Below are 26,935 nucleotides of genomic sequence, written 5' to 3'. Positions count from 1 at the left end.
TATGTTTGTTTCCTTGTTAATATGTTAAGGGTTTGCTTACAGATCTTTTCAGCTGAAAAGATTGTGACCAGCTCACCTTATCGGCTACAATATCTGAAGCCCAGCTCAACTTTCAAAAGGAGCATCTTGGCTCCTCCCTTGTTTTTAGGTGCCCCTCTATTCGGTGAATAGAGGCTGCAAACCCACGGTAAACACATTCTTGCCCGTTACTCCAGGTTACTCAGGCAGTGGACAAACGGCACTGAGGACCCGCCCTGTCTGAGAACCCACTTTGGTCAGCCAAGCTCGGGTATGGCACAGCACGCCTTACCCGGGGATCCCATTCAAATCGTACCCGTAGCGGCCCATACCCAACCCATTCGACCTTTTGTTTCCAATTTGTTTTCATTTTTTGTTAGGTAGCCCTTAGGCCGCCATCCCACACGCTATTTACATCCAGGAACATTCGGATGGTAAATTAGCAAAGCCTGCGAGACGGCTCGCAGGAGGAAAGTTGTTAGGTGTATTCTGTTCCTAAAATTCGCTTTTGAAAAAAAAATGAGGGGAGTCACAGGGTGTGACTTGGCCAGTCATTTTAATGGGTCAATTGGAATTAGAGGACAGATACACTAACAAGTACGGATATTAAACTGTGTATTGACAGATACTGTGTTTGATCCCATAGCTTTCGAAGGACGAAAGAGGGTTCACAGCAAGGATCGACCATACAGGAGGAAGAGGAAGAGAACGAAGAGAAGACCATGATGGAAGCCTACCTATTACTGTTAAATGTTATATTTGTATGTGTGGAAGCGAGTCACGTTTCCCCCACAACCCCCGCCGTCAATGTTTCCCTCACACCAACTCCCCCGTGCTCAGCTCTGATCAGTGAAGTTCAGACCTGGTGCACAAAATTTATGACATGGTACTCCATGTCATACGTGATTGAATCACTGCTAGTGATCGCAATCCTCTGCATAATCGTACAGACCATCAGGTTGAGGAAGTGGAAAAGGAGAGCCTCCCGTTCCTGCCCCTCAACCGTCTATGGAGTTCGATCCCCTATTTTTCGGTTTCATCAATCCCCCTTGCCCCTTGATGAATAAAGCACTATGTGAATAAAAGATACCCATGTATTATATTGTCCTGAACTCGACTGCCGAGTCAGGAAGTGTTATGTAATGTGGTATGAATGAATAAGGTTTAGACTGTAATAAAATGTTTAAAGTAAGGATAAGGATAATAGTTGTGATAGGTAGAGGTTCCCGGTTTTGGTAATGCATGTCCCCTTTGACATAGCGCAAAGTAGAAATGTCAGGTAAAATTTTTTTCTTCCCATAGTCAAGGACAGAATAGACGCCCAGGAACTTGCCGAGGTCAGGGAACACAAAGAAGGCACCCAGAAGCACTCGAAGCAATGTGCATAGGTGATCGTTCACAATTTTATTGTGAGAATCACAAGGAGGGAATGTAGCCACCTAAGATGGACACTGGGCTAACAAAATGGAGAACTGCTAAGGCTGGAGGGAGAAAACAGTCTTAGCCAGGACAAGCAGTTTGCAAAGGCTAATTAGCACTCTGCACGTATCAAAACTAGTTTATGGCCAGGTGCAAGATCTCAACCAAAGGTGTAAATAGCAAAACGCTTTGCATAGTAATGAGGCGATCCAGATCTGGGCCCACACAATAGCAACATTTGGGTTTGAATGGATACTTTGAGTGGACGCCCAGACGAAACGGCACCAGAAGTATCCATCACAAAAGACCCTAGAGACCGCCCCACCCATCGAGAAGAGACCCTCAGATTGGGGGATTTGTAAGATATCGATTGGGATATGACCCAATCGATACATGGCAGGTAGAGGCCCGCCCCGAAAAGGCACGGACATTGGGGGACCTATAAAGGTAGACCCCGCACATGGTTCTGTCTGTTGACTCCGGCCCAGGTCTGTTGTGCTCCGGCTCCGTTGCTGTTTTGCTCCGGCCTCGCTGTTGTTGTTGCTCCGGCTTGCTGTTCTGACTCCGACTCCAGCCTCCAGATCCTGTCTTCCATCACCAGCCGTTGAGCACCAGCCATCGTTCAGTAAGTGCCAAAACGACGCTCGCTGCGTGAACCCGGCATTGCTTATACATTATCCGACTATTAGAGAACAGAAGGTGCAGTCCCAGAAAGGAACAAAGGCCTTGTCCCCTGACCTTGCTGGTTCCTACTTAGATAAGTATTTAGTCGTTTAAATAGTAGAAATAAGTATTAGTCTTTAGCGTATGCATGCGTATTTATTATATTTGTATAATAAATATCAATCGTTTGAACTTACTAATCGGTGTATAGTTTTATTACTTTGAACCTGACCTTGAAATACTTGTGAGGTGTCTAAATACGGCACCTGGCGACTCCGAGCTGAAAATACATACACAGAGCTGTAGTAGTGTTAAGCACACGGCCTTTAAACGGAGGCGTGTTAATACACTCCAATAAACGCGTAATACACTCAAGTAAAACGTGCAACAGGGGCTAAACACATTCATATGTTTTGGTCCTGTCCAAAGCTAGAGGACTACTGGAAGGAGGTTTTTAGGATAATTTCTAAAGTGGTGCACATGAAACTGGATCCGGTCCCCTGGGAGGCCATATTCGGGGTGTCGGACCAGCCAGGGTTGGAAACGGGTGCGGAGGCAGATGTTATAGCCTTCGCCTCGTTGATTGCCCGAAGGCGGATCCTGGTGGGTTGGAGAGCAGCCTTTCCACCCTGTGCCCTGGCATGGCGGGGGGACCTGTTGGAATTCCTGAATCTTGAGAAGGTTAAGTTTGAACTGACGGGAAGGACAGAGGGGTTCTACAATTCATAGGCATTATTCATTATGCACTTTCAAGAATTGGATAACATCGAACATTAGTTGGGGGGGGGGGGGGGAGGCGATGGGTGTTAATGGGGGCTATGGGGGATTCCTGATTCCTTTTTGTCAGCTGTTTATGTGAACATGTGGGTGAATGGTTTGCGTTTGGTGGGAGGATGGGATCGTTGTTATTGATATGGGGATTGGCATATTTGTTACTGATTATTGTTGGTGGGTGTAAATTGGGGAGAAAATATGAAAAAGGAGGCAAATAAAGAAATTTTTTTAAAATCACAACTGGAAAAATGTAACTTCAAGTTCCAAGTACAAGAAGAAAATACATTTGTTACTGCTGTTATTACCTTCTAGTGGACCAACATATATCTTTATTCACATATTGGAAGATATTATTTTTTTTCCCATAAATTTAGAGTGCCCAATTCATTTTTTCCCAATTAAGGGGCAATTTAGCGTGGCAAATCCACCTACCCTGCATATCTTTAGGGTTGTGGGGACGAATCTCACGCAAACACGAGGAGCATGTGCAAACTCCACACGGACAGTGACCCAGAGCAGGGATCAAACCTGGGTCCTCGATGCCGTGATGCTGCAGTGCTAACCCACTGCGCCACCCTGGTGCCCTCCATATTGGAAGATATTAAACCTAATTCGATCTCAGGTGTAAACATCCCAGTCAGTTGAACTATATCATTCGATGGTACTTGGCATCAAAAAAGTGGTAGGAGGCTGGTTTGGGGCTGGTTTAACACACTGGGCTAAATCGCTGGCTTTGAAAGCAGACCAAGGCAGGCCAGCAGCACGGTTCAATTCCTGTACCAGCCTCCCTGAACAGGCGCTGAATGTGGCGACTAGGGGCTTTTCACAGTAACTTAATTGAAGCCTACTTGTGACAATAAGCGATTTTTATTTTTTTTCCAGCAGGAGGAACGATGATGGTGGATGCCCAAGGGCAGGCCTGAGGAGGTGCGGGATGCAGGCTGGCCCATGGGGGGGGGGGGGGGGGGGGGGGTGTGGGGGGGTGTGGAAGGGTGCTTTGCCCCCCACCCCCCACCCCCCATATCCAGGCTGATCACGTGAGGGTTGAATGGGCCAGTCAAAAGGGGCTTTGTGTTCACACATTTAAAAAAATTGAAGGCAGATGTGGCTATGCTACAGGAGACTCATCTGAAGGTGGGGGACCAGACTAGACTGAGGAAGGGATGGGTAGGACAAGTATTTCACTCGGGATTGGATTCTAAAACAAAGGGGATGGCGATTTTGATCAACAGTCGGGTGGATTTGAAGTGGGAAGTACAGTGGCTGACTCTGGGGGGAGGTATGTTATGGTGAGTGGGAAATTGGAGGGGTCGCCGGTGGTATTAGTGAACATCTATGCCCCAAACATGGAGATTTGGGAGACAGAGGGTGAAAGAATTTTCATCCTTCTCCCATATGCACAAGGTGTACTCCCGAATAGATTTTTTTGTGTTCGGTAAGACGTTGTTGGCGGGGCTGGTGTATGTTGAATACTCTGGGGTCCGGTATGGGAGGCACTGAAAGCAGTGGTCAGGGGGAGTTTATATCGATTTGGGCACATAGGGAGAAGGCGGAGCAGGCAGAAAGGCTAGTGGAGGAATTCCTGCAGATGGATAGGAGGTATGCGGATGCCCTACAGGCGGGGCTGCTAAAGGAGCGGCAGAGGCTGCAGATGGAGTTTGGACTACTATCTACGGGAAAGGCGGTGGAGCAGTTGAGAATGGTGAGAGGGGCGGTATATGAGTATGGGGATAAGGGATGCAGGATGCTAGCGCACCAGTTGAGGAAACAGGAGGCTGCAAGGGAGATCGGGAAAGTGAAAGATGCAGGAGGGAATACGGTCTTGGACCCGGCGGGGGTGAATGGGCCTTAAGGGGCTTTTACAGCAAGTTGTATGAATCGGAAGCCCCAGCCAGGGGGGAGGTGATGAGGCGGTCTTCAGAGGGGTTGGAGTTCCCGAAGGTAGATGAGGAGTTGGTGAGCCTGGAAGCCCCAATTGGGATGGTAGAAGTGGTGGAGGGGCTGGAGGCAATGCAATCGGGCAAGGCCTTGATTCCGGACAGGTACCCGGTGGAATTTTATAAGAAGTTCTCCGAGATATTGGAGCCGTTGCTGGCATGGGCTTTTAACGAGGCGAGGGAGCTGGGTGTGCTCCCCCCAATATTGTCACAGGCTTCGACGTCTCTCATTTTGAAGCGGGAAAAAGACCCTGAACAATGTGGGTCATACAGACCGATTTACCTGCTAAATGTAGATGCCAAACTAGTGGCTAAGAACTTGGCTTCGGGAATAGAGGATTGTGTTGGTATGAGAGGATTGGGTTGATATGAGAGAATCAGATGGGGTTTGCAAAAGGGAGGCAAACGGCGGCCAACATTAGGAGGCTACTTAATGTGATCATAATGAGAGGAAGAGTTGGTGGTAGCCACGGACGTAGCAAAGGCCTTTGATCGGTTGGAGTGAGAATATCTGTGCGAGGTCCTGGGGAGATTTGGGTTTGGGCAGGGATTTGTGGACAGGGTCCGGTTGTTATACATCAGGCACCGGTGGCGAGTGTGCGAACAAACCGGGTGAGTTCCGGCTATTTCAGGCTGCACCGGGGTCGAGGCAGGGTGCCCACTTTTCCCACTGCTGTTTGTCCTGGCTATAGAGCCGTTGGCGATGGCACTGAGAACGTCGGGGGTCTGGTAGGGGATAGTGCGCTGGGGAGGGGGGGTGGGGTGCACAGGGTCTCGCTGTACAGGGATGATTTGCTTCTGTATATTTCAGACCCACAGGGGGGAGATTGGGGGGATTATGGGGATATTAGAGGAATTCGGTCAGTTTTCGGAGTATAAATTGAATATGGGCAAGAGCGAAGTCTTTGCGATTCAGGCGAGGGGGCAGGACAAGAGACTGGGGGAGTAGCAATTCCAGATGGCAATGGGAAGCTTTCGGTATTTGAGCATCCTGGTGGCACGAGAGTGGGAGCAGCTGCACAAGCTGAATCTGGGTCGGTTGGCAGAACAGATGAGGGGCAACGTTTGGAGGTGGGATGCGCTCCACTGTCATTGGCGGGGAGGGTGCAGACAGTGAAGATGACGGGGTGTCCCAAGGTTCCTGTTTGTATTTCAGAGCCTCCCAGTTTTATCCCCAAGGCATTCTTTAAAAAAGTGAACGCGGTGATCTGGGGATTTGTGTGGGCAGATAAAACCCCACGGGTGAAGATGGTGCTGCTGGAGCGGGGACAAGAGGGGTGCTGGCCCTTCTGAACTTTATAAATTATTATTGGGCAGCAAACTTAGCGATGGTCAGGATGTGTGTCGGGGGAGGGGTCAGTTTGGGAGCGGGTGGAGGCGGCCTCATGTAGGGGCACGAGTTTAGGGGCACTGTTAACGGCACCTCTGCCATTCTTGCCGGCCACGTACTCCACAAGCGCGGTACTGGTGGCAGCCCTGAGAGTGTGGGGACAGTGGCGGCAACACATGGGGCTGGAGGGGGCATCGATGCGAACACCGATAAGTAATAACCACCTGTTCACTCTGGGGGGGCACTGACTGGAGGGTTATGGAGATGGCAACGGGCAGGGATCGAGAGATTTGGAGATCTCTTTATCGATGAGGGCTTTCCGAGCTTGGAGGACTTAGAAGAGGAGTTTGAGCTTGGGAATGGGTTCCGGTTTCTGCAGGTGATGGACTTTGTGCGGAGGCAGGTTTCGACCTTCCCGCACCTACCGCCCCAGGGACTACAGGATAATGTGGTGTCGAGAGTAGGACTGGGGGAGGGGAATGTTTCAGAGATCTACAAGGAACTGATGGAGTGGGAGGGAGCCCCGCTAAGGGGAGGTGAAGTGAAAGTGGGACGAAGAGGTGGGTGGGGAGCTGGAGGCCCGATTATGGGAGGAGGCCCTGAGGCGAGTCAATGCATCCTTGTCGTGTGTGGGGCTCAGGCTAGTACAATTCAAGGTGGTCCACAGAGCGCACATGACGGTGGCCAGGATGAGCAGGTTCTTAGAGGGGGTGGAGAATAGGTGTGGGCGCTGTGCGGGGGGACTTGCGAACCATGTCCATATGTTCTGGGCATGACCGAGGTTGAGAGGTTTCTGGCAAGGGTTTGCTGATGTCATGTCAGAAGTATTAACGGTGAGGGTGATACTGAGTCCAGAAGTGGTGACCTTTGGTGCGATGGAAGATCCGGGAGCCCAGGGGGGTGAGAGAGCCGATGTTCTAGCCTTTGCCTCCCTGGTGGCCCGGAGTCAGTTCCTACTAGGATGGACAGACTCTGAGTCCCCGAAGTCTGGGGTATGGGTTAACAACATGGCGGTTTCTCAGACTCGAAAAAATCAAGTTCGCCTTGAGGGGATCGCTACAGGGGTTTGCCCAGAGGTGGCAGCCGTTCATTGAGCTCTTCAAGAAAAATCCAGCGGTCAGCAGGGTGGGGGTTGAGTAAGCTGAGGAAGACCAGTGGAAAGTGGGGCTGGGGAAAGAGATCCTGTTTGTGATAGCCATGTTGGCTGGGGTTTGTTACTAGGTGGGTGTGTTGTTTATCTTGTTTTGTTCCTTTTGATACCTGATGGTTCAAATTAAGGGCGACACTGTGGCACAGTGGTTAGCAATGCTGCCTACAGTGCCGAGGTCCCGGGTTCAATTCCCGCCTCTGGGTCACTGTCCTTGTGGTGTTTGCACATCTTGGTCACACTAAATTGCCCCTTAATGGGAAAAAAAATTGGGTATTTTAGATTTTTTTATTTTTTTTAAATTGTTAAAATTATAAATGCCTTAATAAAATATTTTCTTAAAAAAAGGAATTCTACATAAATTCTACTGCAGTGTTACCAAAACAAAGGTCCATTGTATTATTTATGCAACCCAAGAGATACACACTCAGGTTAAAAAAGTCACTGTTTCCTGGCAGAGAGCTTTATTCACTTGTTTGAACAGGTATAACTATAAATAATATTTCAGTGACGAGTACTAAACATGCATTTTTAAAGGTGGTGGAAAAGGATGGCAACATTGCACATAAATATTCAATAAACTGTCTTAAGGCTCAGATTCATTCAGCGTTTTCAACAGTGTACTGCCAAAATTCCACCAACACATCTCCTGTCCCACCACGGACGACAACACTCTTGACCACTGCTACTCAAACATCAAGGGCAAAAACCTACCGTTCCATCCCCCGACCGCAATTTGGAAAATCAGACCATAAGACGGTGCTCCTTCTCTCGGCATACAAGCAGAAACGTAAGGGGAGATACCGGCTCAGAAGCTCAAGCAGTGCTGGTCCGAGGAAACAGAAGAGCCCCTACGTGACTGCTTGGAGCCAGTGGACTGGTCCATATTTAAGAACTCATCGATCAAACTAAATGAGTATGCCACCGCCGTCACAGACTTAATCAGCAAATGTGTGAATGACTGCGTGCCAAAGAAAGCAGTACGTACAAACCCCAACCGTAAACCATATCTTAATCGGGAGATTGACTCACTGCTCAAGTACAGGTCTGAAGCGTTCAAGTCAGGTGACCCTGACCCACACAAAAAGTCCAGATCCGACCTACGCAAGCCATCCGGGACGCCAAGAGAACAAGCTAGGGTCACAGAGTAGCGTTACAGACTCTCGTCGGTTGTGGCAAGGCCTAAACAACATAACAAGCTACAAAGCGAAGCCGAGCAGCATTTCCGGCAGCAGCACACCCCTCCCCTATGAACTAAATGCACTCTATGCTCGGTTCGAGCAGGAAACCATCAATCCGCTGTCGAGTGCCCCAGCAGCCCCGGATACACCAATACCCACCTTGACAACTTCCAAAGTCAGATCGGCCGTCCTGAAAGTGAACCCTCGGAGAGCGATGGGCCCGGACAGGGTCCCTGGTCATGCACTCAGAGCCTGCGCGGACCAGCTGGCAGATGTGTTCAACCCGTCCCTACTCTGCTCCGAGCTCCCCACCTGCTTCAAGAAGACCACCATCATACCGGTGCCAACGTGCCTCAATGACTCCCTTCCAGTTGCCCTGACATCAATCGTAATGAAGTGCTTCGAGAGGTTGGTCACATCAACTCCATACTCCCAGGATGCCGAGATCCACTGCAATTCGCATAGCGCCGCAACCGGTCCACAGCAGACGCCATCTCCCTGGCCCTACACTCATCCCTGGATCATCTCGACAACAAGGACTCCTACATCAGACTCCTATTTATTGACTACAGCTCCGCCTTCAACACCATAATCTCAGCCAAGCTCATATCAAAGCTCCATAACCTAGAACTCGGCTCCTCACTCTGCAACTGGATCCTTGACTTCCTGACCCATAGACCACAATCAGTAAGAATAAACAACAGCAGCTCCTCCATGATAGTCCTCAATACCGGGCGCCCGCAAGGCTGTGTACTTAGCCCCTTACTACACTTCCTTTTCACACGACTGCGTGGCAAAATTTGGTTCCAACTTAATCTACAAGTTTGACGACACGAACATCATGGGTCGGATCTTGAACAACGACGAGTCAGAATACAGGACGGAGATAGAGAACCAAGTGGAGTGGTGTAACAACAACAATCTATCCCTCAATGCCAGCAAAACTAAAGGGCTGGTCATTGACTTCAGAAAGCAAAGCACTGTACACACCCCTGTCTGCATCAAACGTGCCGAGGTGGAGATGGTTGACAGTTTCAAATTCCTAGGGGTGCACATCACCAAAAATCTGCCCTGGTCAACCCACGTCGATGCTACCACCAAGAAAGCACAACAGCGCCTTTACGTCCTCAGGAAACTAAGGAAATTCGGCATGTTCTCATTGACTCTTACCAACTTTTACAGAAGCACTGTAGAAAGCATCCTATCTGGCTGCATCACAGCCTGATATGGCAACTGCTTGGCCCAAGACCACAAGAAACTTCAGAGTCATGAACACAGCCCAGTCCATCACACAAACCCGTTTCCCATCAAGTGATTCTATCTACACTTCCCGCTGCCTTGGGTAAGCGGGCAACAGAATCAAAGACCCCTCCCACCTGGCTCACCCACTCTTCCAACTTCTTCCATCAGGCAGGAGAAAGTCTGAGAACACGTATAAACAGAATCAAAAACAGCTTCTTCCACGCTGTTACCAGACTCCTAAACAACTCTCTTATGGACTGACCTGATTAATACTACACTCCTGTATGCGACACCCGATGCCGATGTCTATGTATTTACATTGTGTACCTTGTGTTGCCCTATGATGTATTTTCTTTTCTTTTCATGTACTAAATGATCTGTTTGAGCTGCTCGCAAAATAATTCTTTTCACTCTACCTCGATACATGTGACAATAAACAAATCCAATCCAATACTGGCCTGTGAAAGGCTGCACAACTATAGAACTATATTGAGATTTTACAGGGCTGTGTCTAATTAAGTTTTGATGTCATACATTTTTTTTCTGAAAAGTTTGAGTACCCAATTATTATTTTCACAATTAAGCGGCAATTTAGTGTGGCCAATCCACCTAACCTGCACATCTTTGGGTTGTGGGGGTGAAACCCACGCAGACACGGGGAGAATGTGCAAGCTCCACACGGACAGTGGACCCAGTGCCGGGATTCGAACCCGGGTCCTCAGCACCATTGTCCCAGTGCTACCCACTATGCCCCTTAGATGTCATACATGAGAAACATCAGGCTCCAGACATTTAGAAACTGTTCCCTTGTACTTGGATATCTATTATTTCACACAGTAAATCCGCACGTTGTGCTTGTATTTCTGAAAATCCCAACAAAGCCATAGGAACCAATGTTAAAAACAGAGTTAATTTCCTGTTTTTTCCCCCGGGTGGTGGAAGACCCAATGTACAAGTTGCAATACTGGAGCATCCACGTGCAGCAGAACTGTGCACTTACAAAAAAAAAATCACTAAATATAAAAGAAATATTGGACAAATAGCTAACACTTACCGGTCTCTCCTAAACTGTTCCTCAGTTTGGAAATTACTTTCTGGAAATTGCTTCCAATGCCGCTCAATGGATTCATAGATGGCTGATTGTGCATTGAGCAGTCTTCAGGCTGTGCCACATGTGGACAGGTGTTTAAAGCGTCAGTTAGAGAAGTTGCTTAGCGGTTTTTACACTCTGTCTCTTTGACCGAGCCTCTTATATATTCCCAATGATATTTCTGTTTGGTGTTATCCAAATGAAACTTCTGTCATTTTGGTCAAGTTGGTGGAGATGTTTGACCTCCACAGGGAGGAGGCTTGGAGTGATTTAGCACCAATGCTGGGCATGTCGGCTTCTTGGCATCAGCAGACTCACTAGCTCCACCTACTGGGTGTTTTGGACTCATATTTAAGAGTGATTCCGAGGTATTGCAGCACTCATCCCAAGCCTGAAACAAGCAACCTGAAAATGCCCCCCACCCCCCAGTCTCACCTGCTGCAATCATAAAGCAAAGGCCAGATTGGGGGTCCATAATTAATCAGGTGATTGCAGAGTCAGCATGGTGAAGAATAAGTAATGTGTCGTCCTGTATTATTTTTCATTTTTCCAATTAAGGGACAATTTAATGTGGCCAATCGACCTGCCATGCACATATTTGGGTTGTGGGGCTGAGACCCAAGCAGGCACTGGAGAATGTGTAAACTGCACACGGACAGTGACCTCAGGTCCTCAGCACTGGGCAGCACAGTGGCGCAGAGGGTTAGCACTGCGACCTCATGGCGCCAAAGTCCCAGGTTTGATCCCGGCTCTGGGTCACTGTCCGTGTGGAGTTTGCACATTGTCCCCGTGTTTGCGTGGGTTTCGCCCCCACAACCCAAAAAATATGCAAGCTAGATGGATTGGCCACGCTAAATTGCCCCTTAATTGGAAAAAATGAATTGGGTACTCTAAATTTATTTTTTAAAAAGGTCCTCAGCACCAGTGCTAACCGCACCATGCCGCCCTGCCGTCCTGTATTTCTAACCCAAACAAGCCCCGCGATGAGGAAAGTCATTTTACCTGTGTATTGTAGCAAATGCTGTCTCTAACCGACTTTAAAATGGCCTCTGTCACACACCCACAGCAGGCACACCTGGAATTCCAAAATTAAAATCATCTTGCAGAGCCATGCCATGGGTCTTTTCATCACAAAAATGAGCAGCTCAAACTTCCTGCTGGTTTGGATATATTTTCTTCAGAACTTGGCTGCAGCATATTTAAAAAAAAAACATGAATGTAAATAAACATATCACTTTTTTCACAATGGTGTTAATCAGGTCACAGGACACAATGCCAGATCAAAGTTGATGATGACATGGAACACAACTAGGATGATGCACAACATGTCAATGATGACAAATGAAAAACCCCAAATAAGTCAGAAAAACAGGCATTAATGAATAAATGATTGTAGAACAAAAATATATTAAACAGGGTGACTTAAAGCAAGGACAGTAAGAAGTCTTACAACTCCCACAGTCCAAAGATGTGCGGGTTAGGTGGATTGGCTATGCTAAATTGCCCGTAGTGTCCTAAAAAGTAAGGTTAAAGGGGGGGTTGTTGGGTTACGGGTATAGGGTGGGTGCGTGGGTTTGAGTGGGGTGATCATTGCTCGGCACAACATCGAGGGCCGAAGGGCCTGTTCTGTGCTGTACTGTTCTATCTAACACCAGGTTAAAGTCCAACAGATTTGTTTCAAATCACTAGCTTTCTGGGCAGCACGGTGCCGCAGTGGGTTAGCCCTGCTGTCTCATGGCCCCGAGATCCCAGGTTCGATTCTGGGTCACTGTCCGTGTGGAGTTTGCACATTCTCCCTATGTTTGTGTGGGTTTCACCCCCACAACCCAAAGATGTGCAGGATAGGTGGATTGGCCACATTAAATTGCCCCTTAATTGGAAAAAATTAATTGGGTACTCCAAATTTATATATTTTTTTAAATCACTCGCTTTCGGAGCACTGCTCCTTCATCAGGTGAATGAAGAGATATGTTCCAGAAACATATATATAGACAAAGTCAAAGATGCAAGACGATATTTTGAAAGCGAGCATTTGCAGGTAATTAAGTCTTTACAGAGCCAGAGAGTGGTGTAACCCCAGGTTAAAGAGGTGTGAATTGTCTCAAGCCAGGACAGTTGGTCGGATTTCGCAAGCCCAGGCCAGATTATGGGGGATGAATGTAATGCAACATGAATCCAAGGTCCCGGTTGAGGCCGTACTCATGTTTGCGGAACTTGGCTGTAAGTTTCTGCTCAGCGATTTTGTGTTGTCGTACATCCTGAAGAACGCTTGGAGAACGCTTACCCGTGTTATGGTGGTACCCATGTCAACGATCTGGCACGTCTTGCAGAGATTGCCATGGCAGGGTTATGTGGTGTTGTGGTCACTGTTCTGAAAGCTGGGTAGTTTGCTGCAAACAATGGTTTGTTTGAGGTTGCGCGGTTGTTTGAAGGCAAGTAGTGGGGGTGTGGAGATGACCTTGGCAAGATGTTCATCTTCATCGATGACGTGTTGAAGGTAGCAAAGAAGATGTCATAGATTCTCCGCTCCAGGGAAGTACTGGATGACAAAGGGTACTCTGTTGGTTGTGTCCCATGTTTGTCTTCTGAGGAGGTTGGAGCGGTGGAACTGTCGATCAATGAGTCGAGCGCCATATCCCTTTCGTACAAGGGCACCTTTCAGCGTCTGTAGATGTTTGTTACCCTCCTCCTTGTCTGAGCAGATCCTGTGTGAGGTTATCTGTGGGCTTGCGGTAAAGCGAAGTGCCGAGGTGACCGCCCTTGATAGAGATGAGTGTGTCCAAGAATGCAACCGATTTTGGAGAGGAGTCCATGGTAAGTCTGATGGTGGGATAGGACTTATTGATGTCATGATGTAGTCGTTTCAGTGATTCTTCGCCGTGGATCCAAAGGAAAAAAATGTCATTGCTGTATCTGGTGTATAATGTCGGTTGAAGGTCCTGTGCAGTGACGAGGTCTTGTTCAAACTTGTGCATGAAGATGTTGGCATATTGAGGTGCGAATTTTGTCCCCATGGCTATTCCATACATCTGGATGAAGAACTTGTTGTCGAAGGTGAAGACGTGTGATCCAGAATTAAGCGGATGAGTTGCAGAATTGCGTCTGGAAATTGGCAGTTGTCGGTGTTGAGCACTGAGGCTGTTGCAGCAATGCCGTCGTCATGGGGGATGCTGGTGTAGAGTGCCGAGACGTCCATTGTGACGAGGAATGTTCCCGGTTCAACTGGTCCATGGGTACGGAGTTTCTGTCGGAGGTCCGTCGTGTCACGACAGAAGCTGGGAGTTCCTTATACGATGGGTTTCAAGATACCCTCGATGTAGCCAGAGAGATTCTCACACAGGGTCCCATTGTCTGATACAGTAGGACGGCCTCGTGTGTTGGCCTTGTGTATTTTCGGGAGGCAATGGAGATCTCCAACGTGGGATGAGAGCACACAAGGTGCTCTGAAGGTCTGGATCCAAGGTCTTGATCAGTCTGTTGAGTTGGCGGGTGTTCCTTAGTCGGATCTGCGGGTAACTGTATGTAGTGTTCCAGGTACGCGGTACATTCTCGTGCGACTCAGCCAATGTTGTCGACCTCATACGCTGCAGGAAAGGATATCCCAAAGCATGGTACGTTGGCGAGACCATGCAAACTGCGACAACGGATGAATGGACATCGCGCGACAATCGCAGGCAGGAATGTTCCCTTCCAGTCGGGGAACACTTAAGCAGCCAAGGTCATTCAGCCTCTGATCTCCGGGTAAGTGTTCTCCAAGGCGCCCTTCAGGATGCACGACAATGCAAAATCGCCGAGCAGAAACTTATAGCCAAGTTCCGCACACATGAGTACAGCCTCAACCGGACCTTGGATTCGTGTTGCATTACATTCATCCCCCACCATCTGGCCTGGGCTTGCGAAATCCGACCAACTGCCCTGGCTTGAGATAATTCACACCTCTTTAACCTAACCCCTCTCTCTGGCTCTGTAAAGACTTAATTACATGCAGATGCTCGCATTCAAAGTATCGTCTTGCATCTTTGACTTTGTCTATATATGTTTCTGGAACATATCTCTTCATTCACCTGAGGAAGGAGCAGTGCTCCAAAAGCTAGTGATTTAAAACAAACCTATTGGACTTTAACCTGGTGTTGTTAGACTTGTTACTGTGCTCACCCCAGTCCAACGCCGACATCTTCACATTAAAGCAAGGACTCACTGTATTTAGAATTTCAATTTTGTGGTTAGCACTGCTGCCTCATGGCGCCGAGGACCCGGGTTCGATCACGGCCCTGGTCACTGTCTGTGTGCATTTTGCGCATCCTCCCGTGTCTGCGTGGGTCTCACCACCACAACCCAAAGATGTGCAGGGTAGGTGGATTGACCATGCTAAATTGCCCCTTAATTGGAAAAAAGTTTGAATTGAATTGATTTTAAAAATCAATTTTATAAAAATAAAAGGTTTGTTTTCAGCAAACTTTGTTTTTCTAAATGATTTTTATTGGATATTTGAACGAAGTATATTTGCCGTTATCTACACAGGATATAATATATATATCTATATAGAAAGGAAGGGTACACACACACAAATCACAAAAGGAGAGAATTTTTTTTTTAAAACAGGAACAACACGAGAGAAGTACAACATCAAATAATGTAACTGGTCGGGTATAATGCACCCGCCCAGTCGCAGCAACTCTGTACACTTGGCAAAATAATTCACACACATAAGTAGACATCTGTTTGTGCCGTTTGTGTGTTTTCAGCAAACCTGATAGTTCTCTGTAGCCTAGTTCTCTGTAGCCTATGTCTATTCACGGACTATATTGTCCTGTACTACTGCTACATTCCGATCCACTCACCCAGCTTGAACGGCCTCCTGTATAACACTGCCATGGTCACTTTGTTCAAACCACCCCCGCCCCCCTGCAGACTTGGTCTCAATCAGACAAGAACCTCAAACCTGGTGGACAATGAATTTAAACTAATTCAGCAGGGGCATGGGAACCTGGATTGTAGTTTTGGGGTACGGGAGATTGAGAGTATAGAGGTCAGGAGCACAGATTTGACTTCGCAGGAGGGTGCCAGTGTTCAGGTCGGTGGTTTGAAGTGTGTCTACTTCAATGCCAGGAGTATACGAAATAAGGTAGGGGAATTGGCAGCATGGGTTGGTACCTGGGACTTCGATGTTGTGGCCATTTCAGAGACATGGATAGAGCAGGGACAGGAATGGTTGTTGCAGGTTCCGGGGTTTAGGTGTTTTAGTAAGCTCAGAGAAGGGGGCAAAAGAGGGGGAGGTGTGGCGCTGCTAGTCAAGGACAGTATTACGGTGGCGGAAAGGATGCTAGATGGGGACTCTTCTTCTGAGGTAGTATGGGCTGAGGTTAGAAACAGGAAAGGAGAGGTCACCCTGTTGGGAGTTTTCTATAGGCCACCTAATAGTTCTAGGGATGTAGAGGAAAGGATGGCGAAGATGATTCTGGAAAAGAGCGAAAGTAACAGGGTAGTTGTTATGGGAGACTTTAACTTTCCAAATATTGACTGGAAAAGATATAGTTCGAGAACATTAGATGGGTCATTCTTTGTACAATGTGTGCAGGAGGGTTTCCTGACACAATATGTTGACAGGCCAACAAGAAGCGAGGCCACATTGGATTTGGTTTTGGGTAATGAACCAGGCCAGGTGTTAGATCTGGAGGTAGGTGAGCACTTTGGAAACAGTGACCACAATTCGGTGACCTTTACGTTAGTGATGGAAAGGGATAAGTATACCTCGCAGGGCAAGAGTTATAGCTGGGGGAAGGGCAATTATGATGCCATTAGACATGACTTAGGATGTGTTGGTTGGAGAAGTAGGCTGCAAGGGTTGGGCACACTGGATATGTGGAGCTTGTTCAAGGAACAGCTATTGCATGTTCTTGATAAGTACGTACCAGTCAGGCAGGGAGGAAGGGGTCGAGCGAGGGAACCGTGGTTTACCAAAGAAGTGGAATCTCTTGTTAAGAGGAAGAAGGAGGCCTATGTGAAGATGAGGCGTGAAGTTTCAGTTGGGGCGCTTGATAGTTACAAGGAAGCGAGGAAGGATCTAAAGAGAGAGCTGAGACGAGCAAGGAGGGGACATGAGAAGTCTTTGGCAGGTAGGATCAAGGAAAACCCAAAAGCTTTCTATAGGTATGTCAGGAATAAAAGAATGACTAGGGTAAGAGTAGGGCCAGTCAAGGACAGTGGTGGGAAGTTGTGTGTGGAGGCTGAGGAGATAAGCGAGATACTAAATGAATACTTTTCGTCAGTATTCACTCAAGAAAAAGATAATATTGTGGAGGAGAATGCTGAGACCCAGGCTATTAGAATAGATGGCATTGAGGTGCGTAGGGAAGAAGTGTTGGCAATTCTGGACAAGGTGAAAATAGATAAGTCCCCGGGGCCGGATGGGATTTATCCTAGGATTCTCTGGGAAGCCAGGGAAGAGATTGCTGAGCCTTTGGCTTTGACTTTTAGGTCATCATTGGCTACAGGAATAGTGCCAGAGGACTGGAGGATAGCAAATGTGGTCCCTTTGTTCAAGAAGGGGAGTAGAGATAACCCCGGTAACTATAGGCCGGTGAGCCTAACGTCTGTGGTGGGTAAAGTCTTGGAGAGGATTATAAAAGATACGATTTATAATCATCTAGATAGGAATAATATGATTAGGGACAGTCAGCATGGTTTTGTGAAGGGTAGGTCATGCCTCACAAACCTTATCGAGTTCTTTGAGAAGGTGACTGAAGAGGTAGACGAGGGTAGAGCAGTTGATGTGGTGTATATGGATTTCAGTAAAGCGTTTGATAAGGTTCCCCACAGTCGGCTATTGCAGAAAATACGGAGGCTGGGGATTGAGGGTGATTTAGAGATGTGGATCAGAAATTGGCTAGTTGAAAGAAGACAGAGAGTGGTAGTTGATGGGAAATGTTCAGAATGGAGTTCAGTTACGAGTGGCGTACCACAAGGATCTGTTCTGGGGCCGTTACTGTTTGTCATTTTTATAAATGACCTAGAGGAGGGCGCAGAAGGATGGGTGAGTAAATTTGCAGACGACACTAAAGTCGGTGGAGTTGTAAACAGTGCGGAAGGATGTTGCAGGTTACAGAGGGACATAGATAAGCTGCAGAGCTGGGCTGAGAGGTGGCAAATGGAGTTTAATGTGGAGAAGTGTGAGGTGATTCACTTTGGAAAGAATAACAGAAATGCGGAATATTTGGCTAATGGTAAAATTCTTGGTAGTTTGGATGAGCAGAGGGATCTCGGTGTCCATGTACATAGATCCCTGAAAGTTGCCACCCAGGTTGATAGGGTTGTGAAGAAGGCCTATGGTGTGTTGGCCTTTATTGGTAGAGGGATTGAGTTCCGGAGCCATGAGGTCATGTTGCAGTTGTACAAAACTCTAGTACGGCCGCATTTGGAGTATTGCGTACAGTTCTGGTCGCCTCATTATAGGAAGGACGTGGAAGCTTTGGAACGGGTGCAGAGGAGATTTACCAGGATGTTGCCTGGTATGGAGTGAAAATCTTATGAGGAAAGGCTGATGGACTTGAGGTTGTTTTCGTTAGAGAGAAGAAGGTTAAGAGGTGACTTAATAGAGGCATACAAAATGATCAGAGGGTTAGATAGGGTGGACAGCGAGAGCCTTCTCCCGCGGATGGAGGTGGCTAGCACGAGGGGACATAGCCTTAAATTGAGGGGTAATAGATATAGGACAGAGGTCAGAGGTGGGTTTTTTACGCAAAGAGTGGTGAGGCCGTGGAATGCCCTACCTGCAACAGTAGTGAACACGCCAACATTGAGGGCATTTAAAAATTTATTGGATAAGCATATGGATGATAAGGGCATAGTGTAGGTTAGATGGCCTTTAGATTTTTTCCATGTCAGTGCAACATCGAGGGCCGAAGGGCCTGTACTGTGCTGTATCGTTCTATGTTCTAATGCGAAGGATAACACCCTTCCACGTCTACCTTCCTGATCACCACAGTCACATCCTTCTGCCCTTGACCATGGAACAAACCAGAACTTAGACTTTTTTTTTAAAAAAGTACTTCAATTCCACAAATTTTTATAATTTACAAGAAACCCACAAATACCCCCAACCCATTAAGTCGCCCACCTCACCCTCCCCCAGAAGTCAACAACAACCAACACCCAAAGTTCGAAATAACAAACCTTAACTATTGTAGAACCAATCACTTGTCCCCTTAGAGCAAATTTCACTGTTTCCAGGGCCAAAAGATCCAGCAGGAACCCCGCCATGCCAAGGCACAGGGTGCAGAAGTTGACCTCCACATAAACAAGACCCGCCTCGAGCAATCAGCGAGGCGAAGGCTAAAACATCCACCCCCACCTGCAGCTCTGGCCAGTCCGACATTCCGAATATGGCTTCCAGGGATCCGGGCGCCACCTCCTCAGGTAGAATCCCCAAAATAATGCTGAACACCATTCTACTAAACATTTCCAGCTTCGGGCAGGCCCAAAGCACATGCACATGGTTCGCAGGGCCCCCCGATCGCTCACACCCCTTTGAACAGCCGGCTCATCCTAGACTTTGTAAGGTGCACCGTATAGACTACCTTAAGCTCTATCAGCCCCAGCCTCACCCGCAAGATTGAGGCGTTTACCCTCCGCAGCACCTCACCCCACAATCCCCCCTCCAGCGCCGCCCCCAACTTTTCCTCCCACTTCGCCTTAACCCCCTCCATGGACACACCATCTTCCTCCAAAATCCTCCCGTAAATGGCTGAGACAACCCCCCTCTCCAACCCCTCCACTGATAGCACCGCCTCCAACAAGGGAAGTTTGGGAAGACTGTCCTCGCAAAGTCCCTCACCTGCATATACCCAAAGCCTTCACCCCGCGCCAGCCCAAACTCGCAAATCGCCCTCCCAGAAACAGCTCCTTTATTTCTTTGATCCCTCTCTCTTCCTATCCCCGGAATCTGGTATCCATCCTCCCCATCTCACCCCATGATTCCCCCTAATCGCCATCCCCCGACCCAGCTCTCATCCTAAAATGCTGCCTAAACTTCCTCCAAATTTTCAACATAGCCACTACCACTGGACTCACAGAATACATCCCTGGAGCCATCAGCAGTGGCACCATTGCCAGTACCCGCAACCCCGACCCCCTACTGGAGCCTGCCTCCATCCTTACCCACAAAGCCCCCACCTCCCTATTCCAGCCCTGAACCTTCCCTGCATTCACCGCCGTGTCGTAATATATCAAATTTGGGATGCCTTGCCGTCCCCTCTGCAATATCACCTTTCTAATCCCAGCCACTTTTCCCACCCAAGCAAAAAAGATCAGGCTGAAACAAATGAAACTTTAGGGAAAATGACCGGCAGGTACTGAAACAGAAACAAGAATCGCAAAACAAATTCACCTTTACTGCGTTTACCCAGCCCGCCAACGACAGGGGAAGATTGTCCCATCTCAAGAAGTCAGCCTTCATCCTCCCCACCAAGCTAGTGAAATTGAACTTCCTGAGATCTGCCCAATCCCAGGCCATCTGCACCCCCAAATACCTAAAGTGAGACGCTGCCAGATGAAATGGCAGCCGCCCCAATCCCACTCCTACTCCTGGAGAGACCATAAGGAACTCGCTTTTCCCTAAATTCAACTTGTACCCTGACAATGTCCCAAATCTCTGAAGCAACGCCATTATGCTCCCTGCCAAAGAGCTTGGCTCCAAAATATACAACAAAAAAATCATCAGCATACAAGAATACCCTGTGCTCCACCCCCCCATCACTATCCCCTTCCACAACCCTGAGCTCCTCAGCATAATGGCCAAGGGGTCTATATCCAATGCAAAGAGAAGGGGGAATGTATGGCATCCCTGCCTTGTACCCCAATGCAATGCAAAGTACCCTGAATTCATATTGTTTGTGTACCCGCTCACCTTATAAAACAGAAACACCCACGCCACAAACTTCGGCACAATCCCAAATTTCTCCAACACCACCATCAAATAATTCCACTCCACCTGATCAAAAGGCTTGTCCACACCTAACGCCGCCACCATCTCCGTCTCCCTTCCGTCTGCCGGAGGAAGCACCAAATTCAACAGCCTTCTCACATTCAAAGACAACTTTCTTCTCTTTACGAACCCAGTCTGGTCCTCCCCAATCACCTGCAGAAGGCACCCCTCCAACCTTAACACCAACACCTTTGCCAATATCTTGGTGTCCACATTCTGCAGTGATATGGGCCTGTTTGACCCACACTCCACCGGATCCTTGTCCTTCAGCAACAACAAGATAATAATAATAATAATATGGAGGCCTGCACCAACATTTGTGGCAAGACACCCCTTTGCATCACGTCCTCGAACATTTCCACCATCAACAGCGCTAGTCTCGCCTTAAATCTTCTATAAAATTCGACCGGAAACAAATCTGGCCCTGTTGCCTCCTGTGCCTTCATCCTCCCAATTGCCACCTTCACATCCTCAACCCCCATTGTCTCCTCCAGCACTGCCCGCTCCACCTCACCCAACCTCGGGCACTCTAACCTGCCCAGAAACTCCCTAATCTCCCCCTCATCCTCTGGTGGCTCCGAATTATCCAGGTCCCTATAAGAATCTTCAGGCACCTTATTAATCTTTTTCCGAGCCACCAACAACTCCCCTGTCTTGTCCTGCACCCAAACTATTTCCCTCACCGTTGCTTCCCTATGAAGCCGACCTGCCAGCATAAGCCCTGCCTTCTCCCTGAACTCAGCTCCCTTGCCTTTCTCAACTGACACATCGCTTTCCCCTTCGACAATAGGTCAAACCTCGCCTGAAACTCCTTCCTTTTTGCCAGGAACCTTGGATCCAAGTCTCCCATCACCTCCCATCCACGTCTAAAATCTCTTCTATCAATCGCTGGCTCTCCTCCCTCTCCACCTTTTCCTCAAACAACATTACCTCCCGCCCCCCACCACCACCTTCAGAGCCTCCCAAACCACCAAAGGCGAAACCTCCCCCATGCAGTTGAACCCCGCATACAGCTTAATCATCTTCCCAATCTTGTCGTTGAAACTCTGGTCCGCCAACACCATATCCATCCTCGACCCCAGGTTCTGGGCTGCCCCCTTCTCCAATACCACGTCCAATGCAGAGCGTGATCCATTATCATAATTGCTGAATATTCCTAACACCGGACAACAGCACCTTTTCCACCACAAAAAAAGTCAATCCCTGAGAACACCGTCTGTACCAGGGAGAAAAATCAATACTCCCGGTCCCTTGGTGTAAAAATCTCCACAGGTCCAGTCCCCCCCCCCCCCCCCCCCCCTCCCTCATGAGACCTGCCAATACCTTCGCACCTCCCCCCCAATCCTGAGCGTCAGCGAGAACGTCTGGGACCTGTCCACCCTCGGCTCCAGTACTGTGTTCCAACCACCCCACCACTACTACCAACTCATGGTTATCCATTTCCGGATTGGCACTCAAAAGTTCTCTTCACAAACCCCACATCATCCCAATTGGTGGCACATACACTTATCAATGCCACCAGCCTCCCCTCCAACGTATACGTAACGATCATGTACCCACATCCCTGATTTTTGATTTGATTTATTACTGTCACATGTATTAGTATTCGGTGAAAAGTATTGTTTCTTGCATGCTGTACAAACAATGCAGACCGTACATAGGGAAGGAAGGGGAGACTGCAGAATATAATGTTACAATTACAGCAAGGTGTAGAGAAAAGATCAACTTAATATGAGGTAGGTCCATTCAAAAGTCTGATGGCAGTAGGGAAGAAGCTGTTCTTGAGTCAGTTGGCACGTGACCTCAAACTTTGGTATCTTTTTCCTGACGAAAGGTGGAAGAGAGTATGTCCAGGGTGCATAGGGTCCTGAATTATGCTGGCTGTCTTTCCGAGGCAGCCGCCACCATCTTCTCCAACTGAAACCTCACCAGTCTACCAAAATCGCCACCTCCCGAACCCTACTATGAAACCCCGAACGAAACACCCACTCGGGCTCATCTGATCCTTCACCCTCAGATGGGTTGCTTGTAGCATCACATCGGCTTTCAGACTCTTGAAATGCATAAAAGGTCTTGCTCTCTTCACCAGTCCTAACCTCCTCACGTTCCACATCACCATTCTGACCAAGGGTCTCTTCTCCCCCCAGCCCGGCCTCTCCTATCCACCATCACCATAGGCCCCAACCCATCCTGCCGGACCCACTCCATCTTTTTGTTACCATTGACCACCCCAGCCCCCCAAGAATCCCCCCAGTCAACACCTCAACCGATATCAATCTTCTCCCCCCACTATTCACACCTCTCAGGTTCATTGAAACCGACTCAATCAGGCTCCAATGACCAATGCCCCTCCCCCCACCACACTCCCATTCACTCGCCAACTTTAGTTAGCTAGTGCAGCGACCCCTGTCCAATCCCGGAACCGGGTCCTCTTGTTGTGAGGCAGCAGTGCTGACCACTGTGTCACCGCTGCTCCCCTTGAGTTTTTAAAATCACAAGCATTTTGGAAATTTAAAACAGCACCACAAGGTATTTATGCAGTTCACTTTGGTTATTTACGTTTTAAAGCACATTCTATTTTTTTCTGTTAGCTTGTGGGTGATGTTTGTATGCTATCTGTTTCAAGCTTTAACGTTTCTGTCGATATTGTAATTTCGAGATCATAGTTTAATGACTTAAATTAAACAGCTAACAAAGAGAAGTTTAATTAACAAAACTTTATTTTCAAAAGTTATTAACCTGGATTCATGTTTACTCGCCAGAATCATGACTCCAGAATATTTTTGGTAAGTACGTGAGAATTTTAATCCAGATACAAATTTGCATGCAAGAATTAGATCATTTTAATTGGTAGGATTGATTGGAATCTGGGATACTTGAAATTATTATGACCAGTCCAGTGTTGGATTGACCTAGAGTTGAACCTTCTTGTCAGATACAAATAGTTATTCCTCTCAGAATTGGAACAGTGTAAAATAAAAATTCTGAGATTGGGGCGAAGAAAAGTTGTAAAGGAGGGATTGTTCAATAAAATGGGTCCCCAATTGTGTTAGTTAGATTGAAACAAAAGGCTGGTGATGTAATGACATCCACTTGAGGACTTTTACTCCACCCCTTTGCAAACTAGCAGAGAATTAACCACTGAAGATGTATTTATATTTTTACAGAAATTACAAGATTAAGTTTTGAATTGTTAGATATGTTCAGATTAAATAATCCATTTTGCCCCAACACAATGGATCGTTTGTGTTTTACAGGCAACTGCAGCAAGATTTACAGTAGCTTCAAGAATTTGAGAATCTATTTGAAGACTTATTGCAGCAATAGTCAGTCCAATTTAAAATCTAATGAAGGGGGGGGGGGGGGGTTGCTGGACAGATAGTGAGAAGTTACAAAAGACAGAATTGATGGGAGAGCAAGGTTGCGTTCACCAGTTTTAAACAACTCCAAGTAACAGCACTGTCATTAGGGCAACCAGATTTCACTTGCCCACCTTCCACAAATACAGCCGGAATAATTAAAAATATTACACTGCTGCAGTGACCCAACATGGAGAATAAAGTACCCCGGAGCCCATTACTCCAACAAGCAATCATCAGCATGAAGAAAAGCCACATAGCACAGCCCTCAGTGCAGATTCTGAACATGGAAAGATTGAAAACGGTCACAGATGCTAGAAGGACTCAAGAGGCAGTCTATTACTTAAATGGGTAGATTACAGTAAAGGACGACGGAAACAGCCTAGTGGGATATTTTGAGGAAAAGGAACATGTACGTGACGTGCAGATTGGATATGAGAAAGTAAATAGGGCAAGAGGAGGGCCACTCGAGGAGGCCGATGTGCCCCAGTTTGAGGACAGGTTACAGTGGAAGTGAACGGAGAGCCAAGAACAGGATGGGCAACAGTTGAACAAAGCAGGGCAAAATTAAAAGTGGAATCTATTTGACAGCTAATGAGAATGATGATGATGAAAAAGGTCTGACATTTAAAGGGATTTTAAGACAATAAAAAAATATAGTTTAGGTGTCTGCCTTAGATAGTGAGAAGTCTTACACCAGATTAAAGTCGTACTGGTTTGTTTTGAATCACTAGCTTTCAGACCAGCTCCTTCCCCAGGTGAAGAGGTGGGTTCCAGAAACACATGTATAGACCAAGTCAATCATACAAGATGATACTTGGAATGGGAGTCTTTGCAGGTAATTAAGTCTTTACAGGTCCAAACACCTGGCCCATCCCAGTCCAACACCAGCATCTCCACATCTATCCTTATACACAAGGACAAAGCTTCTTTTGAAGAAGAGTTGCTCCAGTTTCCTCCCATAGGCCAAAGATATACATGTTAGGATTACTTTGCTAAATTGCCCCTTAGGTGTCCAAAGGTGTGCCATGTTAGGTGGGGTTACAGGGATAGGGCAGGGCCTAGGGGGAGTGCTCTTTCAGAGGGTCAGTGCAGACAGGATGGGTCGAATGGTCTCCTTGCCGCACTGCAGAAATTGTGTGACGTTTATGGAAATCTGAAATGCAACAACTCCCTCGTTTGAATTTGGGACCGTTCTGGAATGTGAAAAAAACATTGTAAATTAGCAAGTTACCTTAAAACAATAGATTCAATTAGTCATGGTCAAGTGACTTTACAACATGCGCGGAAAATTGCCGCCGAGGAAATTCCAGCGAACAAAAAATGCTTCAGGTTCCAAAAATGTCCGAGCGCAGGAAGGGCGACCCTTTGGCGCGGGGATGGAGGAGGAAACAGTGAAGGCGCTGAGCTGCTTTCCACACCCAACTGCAGCACCTTCCCCCTCCCCAAAGCCACTGAGCGACTCGGCCGCCCCGGCCCTGACCCCGCGCGCACCGACCCCCTCCAGCCGACACGCGCAGCGCAGCAGACGTCCCAACGGCCGCTCGCTGGCTGGCGCCTGCCCATCTCCCTCCGCCTCGGCAGCCCCGCGGCCTCTTCAGGCCGAGACCGCGTCACCGCTCCCTCACGGGCCTCATCCTTCTTAGCGGTGCTGAGGCTCGCAAAATAGTGCCAATACTTCCAGGGCTCGAATGATTTCCAAGGAATATGCACTGGAGCCCGATTCCCCCAGCTTCGGACGAACATGGGGGCTTCGATATAACTTCATATCGTTGAGGACAAGCATTCTCGATCTATGTCCCCACTCCCCGCATCGTCTCCGGCTGCTAAATCTGCTCCGAGGGGGAAACACGGCGGGGTCGTGGACGGGAGCAGCTACACCCATGGGTTTTCTGTCCTAATATAAAATTGTGGGCTGGGGGAAAAATCACACGGTTGGAGAATTTAAAATAGAACCCCCCAGGGGCAGAATTGTTCGCTGATGTATCACAGCGTTTTTTTCTCTTTTGTTCAATAAAATTAACCCCCGAATGGCAGAAGGGGTCGGAACTGACTTCTGACAAACTCTGACGGGGCGAGTGGTGTCAAAGGGAGAAAATCCATACACCAAAATCAGACTAAATACAATCAGAGAATCACTATTGTGCAGGTGGAGGCCGTTTGGTCCATCGAGACCGCACCCACCCTCTGAAAGAGCCCTCCGCTCCCCCCACTCTGTCCCCACAACTAAGGGGGGCAATTTAGCATGGCGAATCCACCGAACCTACCCATCTTTGTTGTAGAACTCGGATCAATTCCTTCCCTACTGCAGAAGGAGGACATCTTTCTTATTTAATTTTGCATTGCATGTATTTTTACATTTGAAGTCTTGGAGGTGTGATGCACTATCAATTACCAGCAGGCAGGGATTTACCCCTGTGCCTCTAGTACAGGAGCCTTAGCGTACTATCTCTAATATACAGTTACTTACAGTTATTACATCTAATATACAGTTAGTGGTGACTGTCACATTCACCCCCTGTTAAAAAGAGTCCAGCTGGGGTGGTGGAAAAATTTACAGTTCAGGCAAAATTTACAAGTTCAGACAAAATTTACAGGTTCAGTCGGTCGGGTGTCTTGATCCTCCGATGTGATCGCCTCGGTCCCGGTGGTGATGGTCCCTGCTAATCGTGGCCGCAGATAGTGGTGTTATCTAGGTGCGGGAAGGTGGCCCGCAGTCTGTACCAGTCAACCATTCGGTCCATCTCACGTTGGAAGACCGAGATCCCATTAGTGACACCGAAGGGAACCCTA

The 26,935-nt window shown here is 47.8% G+C and overlaps 1 long non-coding RNA gene across 1 annotated transcript in view; it reads right to left on the bottom strand.

Moving 5' to 3' along the window:
- Positions 1–25,647, bottom strand: part of LOC119962369 — a 35,167-nt gene extending 9,520 nt beyond the window's left edge. Inside the window, exons 1-2 of the long non-coding RNA XR_005459849.1 lie at positions 25,377–25,647; positions 11,804–11,989 (exon numbers count right to left, since the gene is read on the bottom strand). This is a non-coding gene — a long non-coding RNA (uncharacterized LOC119962369). The remainder of the gene's footprint in view (positions 1–11,803; positions 11,990–25,376) is intronic.
- Positions 25,648–26,935: the final 1,288 nt, after the last annotated feature.

This window comes from Scyliorhinus canicula, chromosome 1 (genome assembly GCF_902713615.1).
Source record: "Scyliorhinus canicula chromosome 1, sScyCan1.1, whole genome shotgun sequence".
Classification (NCBI taxonomy): Eukaryota; Metazoa; Chordata; class Chondrichthyes; order Carcharhiniformes; family Scyliorhinidae; genus Scyliorhinus; species Scyliorhinus canicula.
The sequence above is the reverse complement of the archived record's forward strand: the minus strand, read 5'-3'. Positions and strand labels throughout refer to the sequence as shown.